The sequence below is a fragment of the Camelus ferus genome, chromosome 19 (assembly GCF_009834535.1).
Source record: "Camelus ferus isolate YT-003-E chromosome 19, BCGSAC_Cfer_1.0, whole genome shotgun sequence".
NCBI classification, from domain to species: Eukaryota; Metazoa; Chordata; class Mammalia; order Artiodactyla; family Camelidae; genus Camelus; species Camelus ferus.
Window position 1 is genome coordinate 42,468,869 of NC_045714.1, and position 10,670 is coordinate 42,479,538.

General features: G+C 46.6%; 1 long non-coding RNA gene across 1 annotated transcript; it reads right to left on the reverse strand.

The window, feature by feature from the left end:
* Positions 1–2,726: 2,726 nt before the first annotated feature.
* Positions 2,727–10,585, reverse strand: LOC116658018. Its single transcript, XR_004313241.1, has 3 exons — positions 10,457–10,585; positions 9,777–9,983; positions 2,727–4,643 (listed from the first exon to the last, which is right to left on the reverse strand). It is a non-coding gene; the product is annotated as an uncharacterized LOC116658018 (long non-coding RNA).
* Positions 10,586–10,670: the final 85 nt, after the last annotated feature.

Consider the following 10,670-nt stretch of genomic DNA (forward strand, 5'->3'; position numbering starts at 1 on the left):
CAACTTATTTTATAAGGTCAGCATAATCCTACTACCAAAACCTGGTTTAAAAAAAAAAAAGACAGAAAATATCACAGACCAATCTCTCTCATGACTATAAATGCAACAACCCTTGACAAAATATTAGCCAAATCAAATCCAGCAATAAATAAAAAGGCTACTAAATCACAACCAAGTGGAGTTTACCCCAGGAAAGCAAATTGATTTAACATTTAAAACTGACCAACCACATTAACAGAATAAAAGGGAAAAATAATTTGATCATCTGAATAGATGCTGAAAAAACATTTGATAAAATTCAAAATCGACTCACAATAAAAACTCTCAGCAACATAAGAACAGGAAGGAACATCCTCAATCTGATATAGGATATGTAGGAAAAAAACCCTAGAGCTAACATCATCCTTAATGGTATAATGTTGAACATGTTCCTTCCTACAGTCAGGAATAGAGCAAGGATATCAGCTAACACCACCCCTAATTAGCATTTTACTAGATGTCTTAGCCAGAGCAATAAGGAAAGAAAAAAAAAGTTATAAAGACAGGAAAGAAAAATCAAAACTATCTTTATTCAAAAATGACATGATTGTATAGCTAGAAAATCCTAAGGAACCTCAAATAAATTTTAGAACTAATAAGTGACTCTCTTAATCCGGCTGCTATAACAAAATACCACAAACTAGGTAGCTTATAAACAATAGAAATTTATTTCTCACAGTTCTGGAAGCTGGAAGTCTGAGATCAGGGTGCCAACATGGTTTGGTTCTGATGCAGGCCCTCTTCTGGGTTGCAAAATCAATATACAAAAATCAACCTTATTTCTATATTCCATCAAATGTCAGAAAAAAAATGTTTTTAATTGTCAGAAAAAAATAGCAAAAAAACCCCAAAAAACCCCAAAACCACGTACCTACAGGTGGATCTTACAAAAGACATGGAAAACCTCCATGGAGGAAACCACAAACACTTTAGTAGATATTAAAGAACAAATGAATAATGCAGAGAAACACCACGCTAACAGATTGGGAGACTCAGTACATAAAGCTATCATTCTCTCTCTATGGATTCAAAGCAATCCTGTTGACTTTCATATGGAAGCTGACAAGATGATTCTAATATAAAATTTATGTTAAACTGGAGAAAGCCAATGACAGCTAAGGTACTCTTGAAGGAGTACAAGGTGGGAAGATTTAATCTATCAGTTAATAAGACATAATAAAGCTCTAATAATTAAGACAGTATAGTATTGTGCAAGAGTAGACAAAAACCAATGGACAGAAGAGAGATACTTCAAAAATAGTTTAATGATAAAGAAAGCATTGCAGAACAGTGTACTTTTGTATAAGGAGTATTGCGTTAAGTTAATATTCATATGGGAAAACGACATTGGAATCCTATCTCACACCATACTCAAAAGCCAACTCCTAAAAAAAAAAAAAGCCAGCTCATGATGGATTATGGACCTAAATATAAAAAGTAAAACAATAAACAAGGCGTGACACACAGAAGAAACTCAATAAACATTTCTTGAATGAATGGGTATATACATGGGATCTGTTATTCCAATTTAACTTCATTTATTCAAGAAACAACAAAACCAATTTCTGTTGGATTACGGATTTAAACGTGTAAGGGAAAACAATACACAGCTTTAGAAGACGACATACAGAAGGCACCCCTTCTGTCCAAGTCCATTGTGATGGCCTCGGTGACATTTTAATGAAGTCACTCGAAGTTAGGAGGCCATAATGACAAATTTCTAGTGAGTGAAACCTCCATTGGAAACCTGGAGACCATGACATGGAATAACAGGTATGGGCAATTTCTGGGGTGCAAGGTGCAATGGGGCCATGCAGTTTTTGCAAGATTTCCAATAACGAACATAATTTAGACTGGTATATGTTCTTCCAGATTTTTTCAGGGTATCTAAACTTTTTTTGTTGTTATTATAACTAAGGGATTATATTACACGCAGTTGAATTTTTTTTAAACTTAAGGGATGTTAAACATCTGTCCACTTTAATCCATATAGGTCTACTTCATACTTTGCGGGGAGCTGGATATGCTCATTAGCTTGATTTTGGTGATGGTTTCAGGGGTGTCGACACATGTTAAAACTCAAATTGTACACTTGAAATATATGTGGTTTATTGTACCTCACTCATACCTCAGTAAAAATGGGACAGTCTTGTGCTTTAAATCTCTTTTACTGTTTCCCCCACTTGACACTATAAGTTCCATCCACGTTGTTGTGTGTGCATCTAACGGGTCGTTTCTCAAGGCTGTGCAGAATTTCAGGGTACGCAGTCATCGTGGTTCACTAACTCATGCCTTCATCACTCCCCCTGCCTCCTGCCCATCTAGGCCATGAACAAGGCTGTCATAAATAACCTCTTCCCTGTCTTCTTAAGGATCTGAGCAAACTTGCTTTAAAATATATTTCACAGAGTAAGATTGCTGAACCATGTACCCAATGCCTATTTCATTTTACTGAAAACTGCCTGCTTATTTTACAGAAACACTGAGCAAGTTTCCATTCCTCCCAGCCTCTTCGCTTGGATTTCTCACCCTTCCCACTGCAACAGACCGAGGGCACGGACGTCAGTTCCTGGTGCCACCCCCACCCCGCCCCCACTCAATTTGGTATTGACTTTATGGTTGCTGACAAATAATACTTCAGTCTAAGGCACATGGCTGGGGCCATTCCCTAGTGTTTAACAGATGGAATTTCTATTTTCACTTGTTTTTGAAATCATGTTTTTGGGGAGAGGTGCAGGTCAGAGGTGGGAGCTCTGTAGTCTGCCTTTCCACGGCACTCCCTGGCTGCCTTCAAAGGTCCCACCTCCATGAAGGAACCGGGCCCCTGTGCTTGGGCCAGTGTTTTAAGCTGCAAGGAATGTGGTGACTCAGCTGGTCGCCCAGGGACACCTCGGTGAACAAGGCCGAGGGAAGGAAGTCATTACACAGACAGCTGGGCTGTAAAAAACAAAAATACTCCACGTACCAAACTTTACAAAGCACTGTGGCTGTGTGTCCCATGACTCAATGGGACACTGCTTCTGCCACGTGGCCCCCAGGTCAGATATGTGGCCCCCGGCTCAGAATACGTGGCACATAGCCCTCACTCACGGCTGGCTGCTCCTCAAGGCTCTTGGAAAGCTGACTGGGTGGGGACCCCAGGAAAATCTGTGACTGTCTTCTCCCTTCCACCCTCTCCCATGGCTTGCCGCATCATCTCTTTGTTCCTTCCTCTTTAACTCTCTCACCCTTAAAGAAATTTAAAAGTCTGGAATTTAGCATTTCACACCAGCGGGAGACTTGGCAGAGACACAGCAAGGTCAAAATACCAGCGCCCTAGGAAGGCCCTACTGAGTCAGGCAGATACCAGCAACACATCATATCATCTGCGCAGGGTCCAGAGTACTGGGGAGAGATGCCAGGGGGAGATAGGCCAGAAGCAAGGGATGGAGACTTCAAGGCAGAGGCAAGGTCATCAAAGATGTGGACACTCTTCTTTACTGGAGACTGTGCCAGACCCTATTCTTGGGATGTATCAGTGAAGACAGAACAAATGTCTTGACTTCATGGGGCCTACATTCTCATGGGAGGGGACAGATAAATATCAAATATTAGAAATAAGTAAATGATATGGCATGTGAGTGGGTGGTGAGTGGTACTGGAAAAGAGCAGAAGAGGGAAAAGTGGGTGGGGTGGTCAAAGTAGAAATGTGTCATCTGAGTAGGCCTGAGGTGGGTAAGAGGTTGGGTCATGAGGGGATCTGGGGCAAGAGCCTTCTGAGCAGAAACCTCCAGGGCAAGGCGAGCGTGACTGATGTGCCTGAAATTCACAAGGAGGTGACCGTGGGGGCTGCAGACTGAGTGGGGGTCGGGGTGTGGTGAGGAGTGTGGGAACCACTGGAGGGTCCTGAGCAGAGATCTAACGAGAATTAACTCTGGCTTTAATGGCCTCCCACTGTCAGATGGCTTTGACCTCTGAGGGTCCAGAGCAAGTTAAGTACAAAGTGAAACTGCAAATTTACCAAAGACATAGGATGTGTGAAGTCGATGAGGGTGACATTGGAGGACAGGTGGAGGCACCCATGGCATTAGAAGATGAGGTTAGAAAGTATTAGAAAGGGACCGTGGCAGGGCAGGAATTTTGGAAGAATGATTCAAGAAAGGGTTGTGAGAAGGCTTTGGAAAAACCAAAGAAGCCCAGAAACTATTTTGGATGGTTGTGTTTTTTTTGTTTTTTTTTTTTTTTACAAAATGCACTGTTCCATGAAGGATGTCATACCATGCAATCTACACTTGGCTCCCAAATCATTTATTCTTTAGTCATATGAAAAATTAGGATATTTTTGGCATGCATGACCAAAACTTTATTTAGTATAAGACAGTAACATGTTGTTCCATTTACTTTTGAGTACACATTAATAATTGGTTTCCTTTTCTTCATGTGTGACAATGGTTCCCACTTCACCAGGTTGAGTAAAGATTAAATAAGAGCGTTCACTTACTCACACATGCAACTAATACTTATTATGGGTCTTCCTCCAAGTGCCAGGCACACAGTGAGGCTCTGGGGATACAAGGATGAGCAAAAAGTATGCTCATGAAGACACAGCATTCATCAAATGGTATCTATAAATAAAGTGTCACATAGAAGAGTAAGATGAAAAGGCACATGATGTTATGAGAGCCTATGTAAGGTGTATTAATTAGTGATTGCTCTGTAATAAGTCACTGCCACCTTAGACCCTTGAACAACATATATTTATTATCTCCGTTTCTGTGAGTCCCAAGTCTAGGCTTAGCTGGGTCGTCTGCTTAGGGACTCACAAGGTTACAATCAAGGTGACAGCTGTGCTGCATTCTCATCTGGAGGCTCAACTAGAGAGGAATCACTTCCAAGCCCCCACAGGTTTTTGGCAAGAGTCATTTCCTTGTGGCTATAGGACTGAGGACCGTGGCTTCTTGCTGGCTGTCAACTGGAGGCTGCCACAGCTCCTAGAGACCACTCATAGCTCCTTGCTATGTGTGCGTCCCTAACATGGCTGTTTACTTCATTGAGTCAGCAAGGGGAGTCTCCAGAGCTAGTCTGCTAGTTATATGATATAATATAATCTTGGAAGTGACAGTCCATCATCTTTGCCATATTCTGTTGGTTAAAAGCACATCACAGGCCCTACTCATAGTGGAGAGGAAGGGATTACACAAAGGCATGAGTATCAGGAGGTGGGGACACAGGGAGTTACTTTAGCATATATCTGCCACTGAAGACCTCCCTGAGAAAGGAAAATGGAGCCAGAATCTAAAACATGAGTTGGCATTAACTACATGGATGGGGGAGGGAAGCACTGCCCAGGTAGAGAGGACAAGGTGGGCAGAACAGCACTATAGCATTTACAAAGGCTCGGCTCGGTGACTGGTAATGCTGTGTCACTCTCCTGGTCAGCAGCCATAAGTGGCTCCTCAATGCCCTTGGTTTTCCCCATCTTCAAGGCCGGATAGGCCACCTCCTTGTCCTCGCTTTCTCCAGAATCCATGGCTTCACTCAACACTTCCACCCACTTAGACTGCCCCTGCCCCTCCTATATATCACCATCTATATGTAATTCAAGGCCCAGCATCAACTGATCTCTAAACAGTATTTCTGAACATCTATTATCATTCTATTTATGAACAAAATTTAAATATTTTGAACATTCATGCTAGACCTTCCTTGAATTGCAAAGCATAATGAGATATGACCCTGGATGCTAGATGGAGGAGGTGGGGGCAGAAAGTGTATCTAAATAAAAAGAAGACTAGGAGGTCCCCTTGCTGAAGGTTCAGCCACGGGACAGTTGGTAAGTCCTGTGGGGACTTTAGAACACCCAGAAAGCCCCGCTTCATACAGTGGTTAATGATCTTTCAGTTTTCTTCCCTAGACTAGAAATTGCAAACGGGTTCCAAAAGGTTCGGTCAAACTGATGTTTTTCCAGGAGGGGTAGTTGGAGGCAGGAACTGCCCAGCCACAGCCCGCATTGCCAGGCAACCTGGCCAGGCCAGGTCAGTCCTCAGCTGGCACCAATGGCTAGACTGGCAGGAGTCTGGGACAGCAACCGGGATCCCTGACCACATCCAGGGCCTGTCCCTGAAAGGCTGGAAGAGGCCCCGGTAGCACGGCAGCCTTAGCCACATCAGCAGGGTAGGGGCACACGGAAGGGTAAAGCAACCCAGGTCGGCAGCCCAGAGCCTGCCTTCCATCAGCCGGCAACGGGGTGGGGGGTGGGGCGCGTTGGGGGATGGGGGGCGGGGACCAGGGGCCGGGCTGGCGGCAGAGGTCGGGGCCACGGGGGGTAGTTAGGGTGGGAATCGTGGGTGGGGTCGGGTCGCTTCCCAGCCCCACCTCAGGAAGAAGCCGGCCTTGGATGCTGCAACTCCAGCCTTGGAACCAATCGCCACCTGCCCAGTGCTGTGACTGAGGGGTGAGTGTCTGCAGATACCTTGGAGGGCAGAAGCAGCCTGAACCCAGGGGCGGGGAGAGGCCTGCCATCTACTTGGGTTTCTCCTCACCCCTCCCCTCTCCCCGATACCCGCCTCTCCGTCCCCGACTGAATGTTCCCTAGTGCTCGGTCCACCTGGAAGCCAGAGAGCTTTATCTCAATAGCCATCAAAGCTTCCTCCTTTGCTTTGAGGGCAGAGGACCTGACACAATTCCTCCCTCGCCCTGCACTCTCCTTGCCTCGCCTTCCCTCTTCCAGACTGAACTATCCCCAGGTAGCTCCGCAAGGGCTTTGTATAAACTAGTCAGTACACCTGGGACACTGTTCCCACCCTTCTTCATCTAATTAATTGCAACATCTTTTTCAGGCTTATACAGATATCTACTCGGGAAAGCCTTCCTTGAGCCTCCCATCCTGCTATGGGCTCCTGGGCTTGGCCCACCTGTGCCCTGGTCACCGTACATCACAACTGTCTGCCTGCCTGTCTGTTCTCCTTTTCCTTCTTCCTACCCTCCCCCTCCACCTACCTGGCCAGTGCATCTCCAGTGCCTGCCCCAGGCACAGGGCTCAGAATGATCCTAACACCTGACCTGGTGCTCCTCTGCCATCCTCTATACCTCTGCCTGGATGGGAGGCTCCTGGGTCACTTCATCTCACATAGCAGCAAGTCTCAAGCCAGGGTTGGCATCAGGAACACTTGGGTGCAGGGGCGAGGGAGGAGCTTATTAAAATACAGATTGCTGGGCCCCACCTCCAGAGTTTCTGATTCAGCGGGTCTGGAGTAGGGCCTGAGAGCATGCATTTCTAACAAGTTTCCGGGTGATGTTGCAGCTGCTGGCCCAGGGACCACGCTTTATGAATCACACCTTAGAGCACCCGTTTCTTCATTGGTAAAATAGGACAATGGCTGTCCCCACTGTACTAGGTTTTTGTGCCAAACAAATGAGACAATGCAAATGAGAAACTCAGCATGTTGCCTGCACCCAGTAGGTGCTCACTAAGTGTTTCCTGTTGCTACTCAGAGTAGGCAGGAGACATGCCAGGCAGGGAAAACAGGAACAGGAACAGAGGTGGGAAAGGGACCAAGCAGGGCAGCTGGGCTGGCAGAAGGGCAAGGCCCAGCACAGCAGCCAGGGAGTCCAAGTTGTGCTCTGGAAGCAGCTGGGAGCCACACACAGTTCTGGAGCATGGCAGGGACAGGTGGAAGCTGAATGTGGCAACATTAAGCACAAGGCTGTTGCCAGTAGCAAACCTCATGTGCTGGGTACTCCTTGGCTGTTGGGCCAGTCATAAGGTTGCCAGATTTTAACATATAAAAATAAATTCTATCTAGTTAAATTTGAATTTCAGATACCAATAAATGATTTTTTTAGTGTAAGTATGTCCCCAGTATGGCAGGGGACATACTTATACTAAAAAAACCTTTTGTTATTCATCTGAAATTCAAATTTAATTGGGCATCCTTTATTTCTTATAACTATATAGACTTTATTTGCAGACAACCATGTAATATACTCTAATTTCATTTCCTTTCCTTTTTTCCTGGAGTCATCGTTGTCTAGCTCTTTTCCTTTTTGTTTAATTTTCTGAGTACCTATCACAGCTCAGCTCCAAACTTTTTGCCAGCATCCTCTCTCAATGCATTCAAATATAGCAAATAATTTCTTAAATTATCACTTTGCTGTACACCCAGAACTATACTGTAATACTGTAAATCACACAATACTGTAAATCAACTATACTTCAATTTTTTAAAAAAGACACTGGAGTCATCCCTCCTGGATGGGTAGATCTGATGGTCATCCTTTATTTCTATTTGCTAAATCTGACCAGACATTAATTGCCTGCCACTCAAGCCTGCATCCTGGAGGGAGCCAGGGCAGGTTCCTCTGCCTCCCTTCCCACCTTCAACAGGGCCACTAGGAGTGGTCAAGGAGCCACTCCTGCCCATGACAAGTGGTCACGGCTTCAGGCCTGGGTGAGCGGTCCTCTCACTTCACGCCGGGTTCATCCAGCCAGAAAGCAGTAGGGCACAGTAAATAATCATTGGGTCTTGCAACTTAACAAAGCACACGTGGCTACCAGGTCCAGGAAAGCAGGAAGCGCCACCTGCACTGATGGGTCACTCAAGAAACAAACAGCTGCCAGTGGTATAGGCCCACCTAGTCAGGGAACCCAGGGAGAGGAGAACATTGCCTTCATCCCCAGAAGTGAGCAAACGCAAGCACCCATGCTGCCCGCACACAAGAAAGACACCTCGGAGATGGTGATATAAACCTCAAGTGAGAACAGGGTGGTCCTGGCCTCGTTCATCTCAGTTGGGTGTTAGGACAAGTCACAGCACCAGAGTTTGCCTTCCCCATCCCCACCGTCATCAAATCCCAGACGATTTATCGTTCCAGAAACAAGCCTGTCGGAAATCCAATTTCTGCAACAGTCTTTATATCAAGTTTTTTTTTTCTGTCTAACAAAGAATAATGAAAACAATTTGTGCTCTATCTTAAAAAAAAAGTGATAATCATGGTTGAACGCCTGGCATGTGCCCTGTGCCATGTCCAGCATTTTATTTGGCTCCATAGTTCTCAGCCTTGGGTGCATATTACAATCACCTGGAGAGGTTTTTGTTTGTTTTGTTTTCCAATTTCAATAGCCGAGGCCTCAGTATTGGCCAAGAGCACAGTGATTTCTATTTGCAGCCAAAGTTGAGAACCACTGATTTAGTTCATCCTGTTTAATCCTCACAATACAATCCTGCTGGGTGGATTTTATCTCCATCTTGCAGATGAGGTAACTGAGGCTCAAAGAGGTGGAGTTACTGTGGCATTTGTAGGCATAACCCCTGACCGCCCCTCCCTCCCCCCTTCTCCCTCCCTCCCTTCCTTCCTTCTCAGACTCCCTGGAAGGATTCCTGATGTTGCCAGTGTTTGACTGTTGAATACAGTGTTATATCTAATGCTTCCACAGACATGTTTGTGGCATGGTGCTGCCCTCTGGCCACCTTGAGATAGCTCTGCTTCTAATAGGAGCTCTGCGCCCATCAGGGTTCTTCTGAGATACCAGCCAGACACTGTCTGGGTTCAGGACTGACACCAAATGACTTTTGCTAGAGCAAAGACAATTGAGACCAGCCACTTCCAACCAGGTCCTATCATCCAGTCAGGCTAACAGTGGCCATCTCTCACACTCCCCATCACCCAGTACTTTCTAAGCCTTGCTCTTTGCCATTGAACCCCCTACCGCCAAGCTTTTTCTGGGTTCCCTCCCTCTTTACAGTAAACTCTCTCACCTCCTGACCCTTCTCAGGGCATCTTCTTTGCGGGCGCCAATACATCCTCACAGGTTGTCGGAGAACTCTTTGATCCAGGGCAAGCCGAGAACCACAGATCCAGCGGGAAAAAACGCTCTTCTGCCGGAGCCTCGCCGGCTGCTTGCGGGCCCACACGGATCCTTCAGACGTGCGCCCACCTGGGCTCACCTGTTCCTCTCGCGGCGCCTGCGGGCGGAAAAGAGGCTCAGCTGGGCTGGAAAGCTGGTCATCGCCTGCCCTCTGCTGGCCATTGGAAGTATTGAGCCCGCTGCCGCTCCGCCCGGGGAATAGGCTGGGCGGAAGGGAGAGCCGGCATTTTTTGAGCTCCTGCTGTATTAGGCACGAACTGGACGCAGGGGTGTGAGGAGGAACGCGACCTGCTCTCACGGAGTTCATATTCAAAGAGCCGGACAATAATCAAATAGTCGTTCAAGCAAATGAAAAATTACAAATGTGGGCACTATTGATATGAGGGCCCCGTCCAGCCTCGGAGGTGGTGTTGGGGGTAGGGAGTGGAGGTCAGGGAAAGCTGCCCCCGAGGAAGGGACTTTTGAGAGCTAGGTGCCTCACAAAGTCATTTTACGTAATCTCGAAAATCCTGCAAGGTGGCTATTCCCTTTGACAAAGCAGAAAATGGGCTCATTGGGGAAAGAATTTACCAAGGTCACCCAGGAAGCTAGCAGCCAAGCCAGGAAGGCTTAGGCCGACTCAATTCGAAAGTCCCAGCTTTTCCGCGGATCCTGGAGGTGGGGCTCGTGGCCGGCCGCGCGGACGTTCCGTCAAGGAACTCTAGGGCGCGGGGCGGGACGGGCTAGAGCCGGAGTGGGCGGGGCCTGACATGGGCCCCGGCCTCCATAGGTGGAAGGGCGCCCT